At 38.6% G+C, this 12,339-nt stretch overlaps 1 long non-coding RNA gene and 1 pseudogene across 2 annotated transcripts in view; one reads left to right on the plus strand and one right to left on the minus strand.

Moving 5' to 3' along the window:
* The window catches only part of LOC109256106 (glyceraldehyde-3-phosphate dehydrogenase-like), a 66,729-nt pseudogene that overhangs the window by 19,407 nt on the left and 34,983 nt on the right, over positions 1–12,339 (plus strand).
* Positions 1–12,339, minus strand: part of LOC109256110 (uncharacterized) — a 66,653-nt gene that overhangs the window by 14,826 nt on the left and 39,488 nt on the right. For both annotated transcript variants that reach the window (XR_002075513.2, XR_008418792.1), the window contains exon 2: positions 6,392–6,491. This is a non-coding gene — a long non-coding RNA (uncharacterized LOC109256110). The remainder of the gene's footprint in view (positions 1–6,391; positions 6,492–12,339) is intronic.

Raw genomic sequence — 12,339 nt, forward strand, 5'->3', positions numbered from 1 at the left:
CATAATACATTCCGATTCATGTTGCTATTATGGTTGTTTCACATTAAAATACATTAGCTTTGAGGTGTGTGGGGTGTGTGTGTGTGTGTGTGAGTGCACATGTACTTTTAATCCTCTTTATCTATTTCTCACCCATCCCCCCTCCCACTTCCCCTCTGGCAACCAGTTTTGTTCTCTGTATTTAGGAACTGTTTGTGTCTTTTTCTTTGTTAATTCATTTGTTTTGTTTCTTAAATTCCACATATGACCGAAATCATGTTGCCTTTCTCTGACTGACTTATCTCACTTAGGTCCAATAATGTTGTTCCTAATGCCAAGATGTCATTCTTTTTTATGGCTAAGTAATATTCCATTGTATATGTATACTTCTACTTCTCCTTTCCCTCCATCTCCCCCACTCCTCCTCGTCCTTTCTCTTCTCCTTTTCCTTCTTAATATCACATCTTCTTTATCCATTCATCTATCCATGGACAACTGGGTTGCTTCCATATCTTGGCTATTCTAAATAATGCTTCAATACATAAAGCGTACACATATCTTTTCGAATTAGTGTTTTCATTTTCTTTGGGTAAATACCCAGTAGTGGAATTACTGGATTATTATGGTAGTTCTATTATTAACTTTTTCGAGGAAACTTCATACTGTTTTCCACAGTGGCTGTACCAGTTGCATTCCCACCAACAGTGCCCAAGAGTTCCTTTTTCTCTACATCCTCGCCAAAACTTGTTATCTCTTGTGTTTTATTTTAGCTATTCTGACAGATGTAAGGTGATATATTACTGTGGTTTTGATTTGCATTTCCCTGATGATTAGCGATGTTAAACATTTTTTATGTGTCTGTTGGCTATCTATATGTCTTCTTTGTAAAAGTATCTATTCAGTTTCTTTGCCCATTTTTAATTGGATTATTTGTTATTTTTGTATTTAGTTATATAGGTTCTTTATGTATTTTGGATATTAACCCATTATTAGATATATCATTTGCGAATATCTTCTCCAATTTAATAGGTTGCCTTTTTGTTTTGTTGATGCTTTCCTTCACTGTGCAAAGGGCTTTTTTTTTTTTTTCCTTTTTTAGTACATTGTGTCTTATTGTTCATTCTGTAGTTCGTTATAGATCTAGGATGGGTAGATTTTTTTTTTTAAGTTTGTTTTTAATTTGAGTGTAGCTGACACACAATGTTACATTAGTTTCAGGTGTGCAACATAGTGATTCAACAAGACTATACATTATTGACAATAGCCAAATTATGGAAGCTGCCCAAGTGCCCTTTCATAGATGAATGCATAAAGAAGATGTGGTATATACAGACACATTGGAATATCATTCAGCCACACACACAAAAAAAAGAAATCTTACCATTTGTAATGACATGGATGAAGCTAGAGAGTATAGTGCTAAGAGAAATAAATCAGAGAAAGACAAATACTACATGATTTCACTCATATGTGGGATATAATCAACAAAACAAATGGGAGAGAGACAAACCAAGAAACAGACTCATAACTATGGAGAACAAACTGATGGTTACCCGAGGAAGGTGGATGGGGAAGGGCATTAAGGACTGCACTTGTTATGATGAGCACTGGGTGATGTATGGAATTGTTAAATCACTATATTGTATGCCCGAAACTAATAGAACACTGTATGTTAACTATACTGGAATTAAAAATTTTTAAAAACCACGACTCTATACATTATGCTATGCTCACCACAAGTGTAGGTATCTGTCATCTTACAATACCACTGACTGTATTTCCTATGATACCTTCTATTCCTGTGACTTATTCATTACATAACTGAAGCCTAGATCTTCCACTCCCTTTCAACCATTTTACCCATTCCCCCACCTCCCTCCCCTCTGGCAACCATCAGTTTGTTATAAATAAACCATCAGTTTATGTATAGGTCTGGTTCTGCTTTTTGTTTGGTTGTTTATTCATTTGTTTTGTTTAAATTTTTTTTTTAATATTTATTTATTGTTGAGAGAGAGAGAGAGAGAGAGCAGGAGAGAGTCAGAGAGAGAGGGAGACACAGAATCTGAAGCAGGTTCCTGGCTCCGAGCTGCCAGCACAGAGCCTGACGTGGGGTTCGAACTCACAAACTGTGAGATCTTGACCTGAGCTGAAGTTGGAGGCTTAACTGACTGAACCACCCAGGTGCCCCTGTTTTGTGTTTTAGATTCCACATATAAATGAAATCATATGATATTTGTCTTTTCCAGTCTGATTTATTTCACTTAGCATAATACCCTCTAGGTCTAGGATGGGTAGACTTTGGTGAGACCACTTTCCCTACACCTACACCTTCCCATAGATTACCCTGATCTGAACCTTACAAAAAACACCAGAGTTCAGTGGAGCATATATCAAGGCTTGGAAAAACTACAAATTTGTCGAGATCAAAGTGTTAACCTCAAAAGGTTAACTAGGAAGCTCCTCATGGTAGGTTTAAAGTAGGTAAAGATTATATTTTAAAGGAGATTGGCCTTTAGCAGGGGAAAAATGTGCTGAGTGAGGAGGTTTAAAAGGGGATGGGATAATTACTTGGAGTTGAGAATTATTCTGGATTATCACTTAAGCACCCTGGGCATGTAGCCAAATCTCTTGGGTTAATATTTCTTTTCTTTTGTTTTCCAGGATTAGGCAACAGCATAGCCTTCTGTCATTTTGCATTTCTTTATCTATTAAACAGTCAACAGGTGATAACCTGCTGTCTCTTTGGACCCAGAATATTTGGCTATCATCATACCCTTAATAGATAACCATAATCAAGAACACGTTGGTATCGATGTATTAAAACTGGACATCTTGGGGTAGGGGGATGGCAAGATGGTAATTAAAGTTCTGATCCTTTGGAAATCAGGTCTCATGGCCAAGTACTAGACATTATAAGATCCTAAGAATTTGAAAGACAAATATTTAGAGAAAACCTCCAAGGACAGACTTCCAAAAAGGGACAAAGTTCATATTAGTATGCCACTCTTATAGCTCTCTTCATAAAATTATCTTTTGCCATGATATGTGGGTTATTACAACAATAGGGGAAGAGAGGCTGAATCAGAAAGGATTTTGAAATGAGACAACTGGAAAAGGGATTTTAAAGTCTTAAAGTGTACCCCTCAAGGAAATGGCTCAAAGCATCACATTGTAGATTCCTTACTTGTACTTGGACTTCACAGAGGCATAATCACTACATCTAACTGGTCTTGGGGGTGCCCAAGTGGCTCAGTCTGTTGAGTGTTGGACTCTTGATTTCCACTTGGGTCATGATCTCATAGTTTGTGAGTTCGAGCCCCACATCAGGCTTTGTGCTGACAGAGCAGCGTCTGCTTGGGATTCTCTCTCTCTCTCTCTCTCTCTCAAAATAAAAAAAAAAATTAAGGTTTATTTATTTATTTTTTGAGAGAGAGAGAGCAAGCAGGGGAAAGGCAGGGAGAGAGGAGACAGAGAATCCCAAGCAGGCTCTGTGCTGTCAGCACAGAGCCCTACATGGGCTCGAACTCACAAACTGTGAGATTATGACCTGAACTGAAAGCAAGAGTCAGACGCTCACCCACAGAGCCACCCAGGCACCCCTTTAAAAAAATTTTTTTAATGTTTATGTATTTATTTAAGAAAAAAATTTAAATGTTTATTTATTTTTGAGAGAGAGAGACAGACCATGAGCAGGGGAGGGCAGAGAGAGAGGGAGACACAGAATAATCCGAAGTAGGATCCAGGCTCTGAGTTGTCCACACAAAGCCTGATGTGGGGTTTGAACCCATGAACCATGAGAGCATGACCTGAGCTGAAGTCAGATGCTCAACTGACTGAAACACCTAGGTGCCCCAATGTTTAGTTATTTTTGAGAGGGGGCACACATACAGAATCTGAAGCAGGCTCCAGACTCTGAGCTGTCAGCACAGAGCCCGATGAGGGGCTTGGACTCATGGACCATGAGATCATGACCTGGACCAAAGTCTGACGCTTAACCAACTAAGTCACCCAGGCACCCCAAATAAATAAGCTTTAAAAAAAAACCTAACTGGTCTTTGTTATTATTACCTCATTTATTTAGCACTTTCTTAATATTAGACATTGTGCTAAGTGTTACATATATTATTCCATTTACTTCTCATAAAAATACCTATGAGATAGGCACTATTAACATTCTCACTTCATTCACAGAAAACTGAGGCTTAATCCCAGCATAGTAAGACCTTGGTAAGTAGCACCTGGATAATGGGAAATAAGTGGCTAGCTGAGGCACTAAGAAGCACAAACACCTTTTAGAGCAACTTAACCAAGGCTAAAGCATAGTTGTCATGGAATAAGAGAATGCAGAAGTCAGAAAACTGCTTTCTTAATGTTTTTAGGACTCTTACAAGAAATAGAGTAGATTAAACATTTTTAATTAGATTTTCTCATTTATTCATGATTTGCTCCCTTCCATGAGTTGGGCACTGTATTGGGACTGGGAATATAATAATGAACAAATGCAGTTTGCAGGCTATTGAAAGACGAATCATTCAAACAATGGTAATATGAGAAGCGCTATAATATAGAGTAATGTTTCCAAAACTTTTCTGCCAATGAGAATTCCCTGGGTGACTTGTTTAATAAACAGATCACCATGCTTTTTCCATGGAAGTTCCGAGGTCCTGGAATATGCTTTTTAATAAACACTGTAGATGAATCTTCTATTCAGGAAACTTTAGGTGTGTGCCCAAATGTTTCTAGTGATCAAAGGTCAGGTGTCTACCCAGGCTGGAGAGTTAAGGGTGGCTTCACAGAGGACGTGATAGCTAAATAAGAGTGTAGGGACAGGAGCCATTTCATTCTCCAGCAAGGGGACCCTCGTGCTCCCAAGTGTGAAAGTGTGAGCCAACACTGACCTATTTAGAATAGCAATTAGACACCACTGGAGCACAAAAGATGCAAAAGGAAATAGCAAATGTTAGGCTGGGGAGAAAGTTGGTGGTCAGATTATGAAGATTCTGGAATGCCATGTGAAGAATTTAGGAGATTTAAATACTTTAAAAAATGTGTATTTACTTACAAAATATAAGGAGCTCTCTCCATATAAATTAATTCAAAGGAATATTACATGCTCAGACGTCCCCTGCTCCAGGGAAACCACCGCCTTCTTTCCTTCCTCTCTCCTTAGTTCAGGCCCCTCTCCTATGGCCTTCCTTAATATACTGTGTGTGTCTAACATATCGCATATGTATATTTTATGTTTATTATTCCATATTATATGCTTATTTGTCTGCCTCTTCCACTTCGTTGTGAATTATTCTCTGAAGGCAAGGAATGTGATTTATTGTTTTTGTATCCATAGGAATGAGCAAGGCACATAATAAGTCCTTAGTGGTTTTTTTGTTTGTTTTTAATGTCTATTTATTTAAAAAAAATTTTTTTAACGTTTATTTATTTTTGAGACAAAGAGAAACAGAGCATGAACGGGGGAGGGGCAGAGAGAGAGGGAGACACAGAATTGGAAGCAGGCTCCAGGCTCTGAGCCATCAGCCCAGAGCCCAACGCGGGACTCGAACTCACGGACCGCGAGATCGTGACCTGAGCTGAAGTTCGACGCTTAACCGACTGAGCCACCCAGGCGCCCCTATTTATTTATTTTTAACGTTTATTTATTTTTGCGACAGAGAGAGACAGAGCATGAACGGGGGAAGGGCAGAGAGAGAGGCAGACACAGAATCCGAAGCAGGCTCCAGGCTCCGAGCCATCAGCCCAGAGCCCAACGTGGGGCTTGAACTCACGGACCGAGAGATCGTGACCTGAGTTGAAGTTGGACGCTTAACCGACTGAGCCACCCAGGCGCCCCATGTCTATTTATTTTTGACAGCAAGAGAGAGACACAGAGCATGAGTGGAGGAGGGGCAGAGAGAGAGGGAGACACAGATCCAAAGCAGGCTCTAGGCTCTGAGCTGTCAGCACAGAGCCAGACAGGCCTCGAGCTCATGAACTGTGAGATCATAACCTGAGCCGTAGTCAGAGACTTAACCAAATGAGGCACCCAGGTGCCCCATGCTTAGTGTTTTTTGAATGGAAGAAAGAGAGAGGGAGAGAATACTATGTTCACTCTTTTAAAAACATACATATTATTATCAGGACTTTTGACTACTCTGAATTGAATTAAAGAATAAATGCCTTGTCTCAACAAATCAGAAGCCAGTATCTGATGTGGTTTAAAAGCATAAAAAATATCCTGCTCTGTTAGTGTGAAATTAGTTCAGTAATTAAATAGCTACAGTTCGTATACAGCACATTTAAGCTACATGGCTCAGTGAGAATATATAATTTACCATATATGTTTTAAAGAGGACATTTCAGAAGTTCTAAAGGAAAGAAAGGTACACAAAAATAACTGAATTCTAGAAGTTTAACTCACTTGGGGCGCCTCGATCATTTAATTCTTGATCTCAGCTCAGGTCTTGATCTCAGGGTTGTGACTTTAAGCTCCACGTTGGGTTCCATGCTAGGTGTTCAGTCTATTTAAAAAACAAAAACAAAAACAAAAAATTTAGAAGTTTAACTCACTTAAGGTTGTTGTTTTGTTAAGAACAATTTTCACTCGAAACTCATTAGAAGATTTATATGTAAAAATACATAAAAATCTAGAATCAAAAGCAATTACTTTTTATTTCACATGCATCAATTCTCTCATTTTAGATGGAAAGCATTTAAAAATATTTTCCACTTCATCTTTAGTTTGATTTAGCTCTGATATTGTAGTCTGGCCCAATATCCTGTGATTATTGCATCAAGACAATGAAATATTGTAAAACAATCCTTCTTTTACAAAACAATTAGGTTTTTAGAAAAGTAACCTATGTTTTCCTTTTCCTCTGTCACTTTAAGTTTTCATTGTTGAAAACTTTCTAATTGCTTTTAATGTTTACAAATCTATTATTTTAAAATGATTGTATCTAAAAAGGTATTCTACAATAATTACTTTAAAATAAAGACTTGGATTAAAAACTTATTTGGATATTTGTGACAGCTAAAACAGAAAATGTCAGGTTTTAGAAAAAATTGGCTTTGAAAAAGCAATATCTTGCTCAATGTGGACATATGTGTTCTTTATAAGAACAATTTATATTAGAATCTATTGTTATTTATACAAATTTTCATTGAGTGGAGAATTGTACATCTGCCCAGTGAAGTTTTATGAAAAGAAGGAAAAGAAGTAAAACTATTAAACAGAGAAAAAATAATTTAGAAAAGATTTAGTGTAACTCCATTAGCAATTTGGATTCAGGCAATTTATCCAAGGAAGCAGTTATTTATGTTTGTGAAACTGGAGAAGAATGTTAGCTAGAAGTCTTCATTTTCTCTTGTTGGGTCATCTTACTTAGAATTATGGGTGGTTGAAGTAAAACACAATCTCAAACATCATCTGGGTGAGGAGTTCTTGACTTGCATTAGAATTACCTGAGAAGCTTTTTTTTTTTTTTTTTTTTAATTTTTTTTTTCAACGTTTTTTATTTATTTTTGGGACAGAGAGAGACAGAGCATGAACAGGGGAGGGTCAGAGAGAGAGGGAGACACAGAATCGGAAACAGGCTCCAGGCTCCGAGCCATCAGCCCAGAGCCTGACGCGGGGCTCGAACTCACGGACCGCAAGATCGTGACCTGGCTGAAGTCGGACGCTTAACCGACTGCGCCACCCAGGCGCCCCTACCTGAGAAGCTTTTTAATAAAAAGCCCTTACTCAAGCCCCATTCCTTTGCCCCCAGACCCCACCCAGTCTGACTCAATTCATCTGGCAAGGGGCCCAACATCAGTATTTGTGTGTATGTGTATTAAAATATACAAAACATAAAATTCACCCTCTTAACCATTTGAAAGTGTATAGTTCAGTAGTATTAAGTACACTCATAACGTCATGCAGCCATCATCACAATCGACCTCCAGAAATTTTTCATCTTCCCAAACAGAAACTATACCTATTAAAAAATAACTTCCTGTTCCCTCTTTCTCCTCTTTAACCACCATCCTACTTTCTGTCTTGATCAATTTGACTATGTTAGGTACTTCATGTAAATGGAATCATACAATTTTTGTTTTGTTTTGTTTTGTTTTGTTTTTGTGACTGGCTTAGCTCACGTAGCGTAATTGCCTTCAAGGTGCATCTGTGTTGTAGCACCTGTTAGAATTCATTCCTCTTTAAGGCTGCCAGTATCAGGAGTTTTAAAAGCTCTGCAGGTGATTCTAATGTACAACCAGAGCTGAGACCTACTCATCTTTTCCAACTCCCTCCTTTTTCAGATGAGAAAACTGAGATTCAGAGAGAGGAAGCGACATTCATTTATCTATCATCCACTTATTCATTACATATTTACTGCCCACCTACGGTGTTTCCAGGCACCGTGCTGGGTACAGTTAGACTCACACAAGGCCAAGTAAATTTGAACTCAGTTCTCCTGATCTGAAGTCTTTGGGCAGCTTCACAGTTCCTCTTGCTATAATACCCTCTTTTCCTTATGTTAAAAAAACTGCAAATCCCAATAGCAGCAAGATATATTATTTTCTCTGGGGCTACTTGGGGAACCAATTTTTAATATACTTTTATGTAGACTTCTATTTAGAATCACTTTTATTTTCTCAAATTGTAATCAAAGTTAAATATAGTAATCATGAATCAAGCCAAATTATTAATTTAGTTGGGAACAGCTAATTTACAGTATCTTTAAGTTTACCCTCTATACCAAGAAGTACCTGGTAAATAAAAACATAGCAGAAAATCCTTAAAATGCTATTTCTCTAAAAGATGGGTGGGAGGGGCGCCTGGGTGGCTCAGTCGGTTGGGCGGCCGACTTCGGCTCAGGTCATGATCTCGCGGTCTGTGAGTTTGAGCCCCGCGTCAGGCTCTGTGCTGACAGCTCAGAACCTGGAGCCTGTTTCGGATTCTGTGTCTCCCTCTCTCTGACCCTCCCCCGTTCATGCTCTGTCTCTCTCTGTCTCAGAAATAAATGTTTAAGACACATAGACCAATGGAATAGAATAGAAACCCCAGAACTAGACCCACAAACGTATGGCCAACTCATCTTTGACAAAGTAGGAAAGAACATCCAATGGAAAAAAGACAGTCTCTTTAACAAATGGTGCTGGGAGAACTGGACAGCAACATGCAGAAGGTTGAAACTAGACCACTTTCTCACACCATTCACAAAAATAAACTCAAAATGGATAAAGGACCTGAATGTGAGACAGGAAACCATCAAAACCTTAGAGGAGAAAGCAGGAAAAGACCTCTCTGACCTCAGCCGTAGCAATCTCTTACTCGACACATCCCCAAAGGCAAGAGAATTAAAAGCAAAAGTGAATTACTGGGACCTTATGAAGATAAAAAGCTTCTGCACAGCAAAGGAAACAACCAACAAAACTAAAAGGCAACCAACGGAATGGGAAAAGATATTTGCAAATGACATATTGGACAAAGGGCTAGTATCCAAAATCTATAAAGAGCTCACCAAACTCCACACCCGAAAAACAAATAACCCAGTGAAGAAATGGGCAGAAAACATGAATAGACACTTCTCTAAAGAAGACATCCGGATGGCCAACAGGCACATGAAAAGATGTTCAACATCGCTCCTTATCAGGGAAATACAAATCAAAACCACACTCAGATATCACCTCACGCCAGTCAGAGTGGCCAAAATGAACAAATCAGGAGACTATAGATGCTGGAGAGGATGTGGAGAAACGGGAACCCTCTTGCACTGTTGGTGGGAATGCAAATTGGTGCAGCCGCTCTGGAAAGCAGTGTGGAGGTTCCTCAGAAAATTAAAAATAGACCTACCCTATGACCCAGCAATAGCACTGCAAGGAATTTACCCAAGGGATACAGGAGTACTGATGCATAGGGGCACTTGTACCCCAATGTTTATAGCAGCACTCTCAACAATAGCCAAATTATGGAAAGAGCCTAAATGTCCATCAACTGATGAATGGATAAAGAAATTGTGGTTTATATACACAATGGAATACTACGTGGCAATGAGAAAGAATGAAATATGGCCTTTTGTAGCAACGTGGATGGAACTGGAGAGTGTGATGCTAAGTGAAATAAGCCATACAGAGAAAGACAGATACCATATGGTTTCACTTTTATGTGGATCCTGAGAAACGTAACAGAAACCCATGGGGGAGGGGAAGGAAAAAAAAAAAAAAAGAGGTTAGAGTGGGAGAGAGCCAAAGCATAAGAGACTGTTAAAAACTGAGAAGAAACTGAGGGTTGATGGGGGGTGGGAGGGAGGGGAGGGTGGGTGATGGGTATTGAGGAGGGCACCTTTTGGGATGAGCACTGGGTGTTGTATGGAAACCAATTTGACAACAAATTTTATATATTAAAAAAAAGAAATAAATGTTTAAAAAACAAAACAAAATAAATAAATAAATAAATAAATAAATAAATAAAAGATGGGTGGGAAACCTGGAGCTTTCAATTTAATGTCATCTGGTCATGGGACATATCCAAAGAATTTATGCTTAAGGCCATGAAATTATAACCTTATTTTAAAGTATATAATACCAATACTCTTAAAATATATTCTTTGTGTAATAAAAATCAGTCAATGAAGTCCAACAGTTTTTTTTAAAGTACACAAATGGAACATTTCATATTTCTTTAAAGATAAAATAATGAATTCATTTTATTTCCATAAATTTTATATACTGATAAAATATATGTGACATAAAATTTACCATTTTAACCATTTTTAAGTGTATAATTCAGTGGCAGTACATACATCACAGTGTTGTGTAACCATTACCACTATCTATTTACAGAGCTTTTTCATCATCCCAAACCAAAACTCTGTACCCATTAAATTATAACTCTCCATTCACCACTCCTCCTTAGTCCCTGGTAACCCATTTTATACTTCCTGTCTATGAATTTGCCTATTCTAGGTACCTCCTATAAATAGAATCATACAATATTTTCTTTCTGTCTAGCTTATTGCATTAGCATAATGCCATCAAGTTTCATCCATGTTGTGTAGCATGTGTCAGAATTTCCTTCCTTTTTAAGGCTGAATAATATTCCACTGTATGGACATACCACATCCACTTACTTGTTGATTGTTTTTTCTACGTTTTGGCTACTATGAAAAAATGCTGCTGTGAATGTGGATGTACAAATATCTGTTCCAGGCCCTACTTTTGATTCTTTTGTGTATATACCTATGTGAAGTTGCTGTATCATATGGTAATTCTATGTTTAACGTTTTGAGGAATTGCCATACTATTTCCCATAGAGCTGTACCATCTTACATTCCTGCCAGCAATGCACAAGGATTCCAATTTCTCAATATCCTTCCCACCTTTAGTAAAATTTCAACCTTACTTATATAAACTTTATTATATAATTCTTGATATTAAAATGTTTTTTAACCCCTCACCTTTAATTATTCTGCATTTCTAGGTTGCATGGTCCTTTCTCAGTCCAACATAAATGTTTCAATTCTTAATCTTAAACATATACCTTCTGTGTTTATAAAATATGTTCTGGGGTGCCTGGGTGGCTCAGTTGGTTAACCGTCTGCCTCTTCATCTTGGCTCAGGTCGTGATCTCACAGTTCACGAGTTTAAGCCCCACATTGGGCTCTGCGCTGGCAGTGTGGAGCCTACTTGGGATTCTGTCTCCCTTTCTCTCTGCCCCACCGCTGCTCTCTCTCTCTCTCTCCCTGTCTCAAAATAAATAAATAAAAATAAATAAACATTAAAATATGTTCTTATTGAAAACCTACAATCCATGTCGCCGATATTTCTCCAGGTTTTGCCAAGCTGAGAGTACTGACAGGGTCACATTAACAGTAATATCTGGGGACTCCTGGGTGGCTCAGTCAGTTAAGTATCCGACTTCGGCTCAGGTCATGATCTCGTGGCTCCTGAGTTTGAGCCCCTTGTTGGGCTCTATGCTGACAGCTCAGAGCCTGGAGCCTGCTTCCATTTCTGTGTCTCCCTCTCTCTGCCCCTCTCCTGCTCATGCTCCGTCTCTCTCTCTCTCTCCCTCTCTCTCTCTCTCTCAAAAATAAATAAACATTAAAATTTTTTTTGAAAACCAGTAATATCTGAAATTTTACTGCCTCATTTCTAGGCATATCTATCCTCCTTCTCCTCTGGCCCACTTGAGGTATTCCTTCTTACAAGTTATCAGGAAGTCTCCCTATGAGCTTGGGTACAGTCACTGGTGTAATTACTCCGGAAGCCACTGGAGGGCAGCAATTCCCTCTTACCTTTGACCCTAGCCCTGGAGAGGATGCAGTCATCAGGCCCATAGCATTTCTAAAATGGAAAACTCTCCAAGTGCTGCATGGCAACTATACA

This window comes from Panthera pardus, unplaced genomic scaffold, assembly GCF_024362965.1.
Source record: "Panthera pardus isolate Hobbes unplaced genomic scaffold, ASM2436296v1 HiC_scaffold_3, whole genome shotgun sequence".
Lineage (NCBI taxonomy): Eukaryota > Metazoa > Chordata > Mammalia > Carnivora > Felidae > Panthera > Panthera pardus.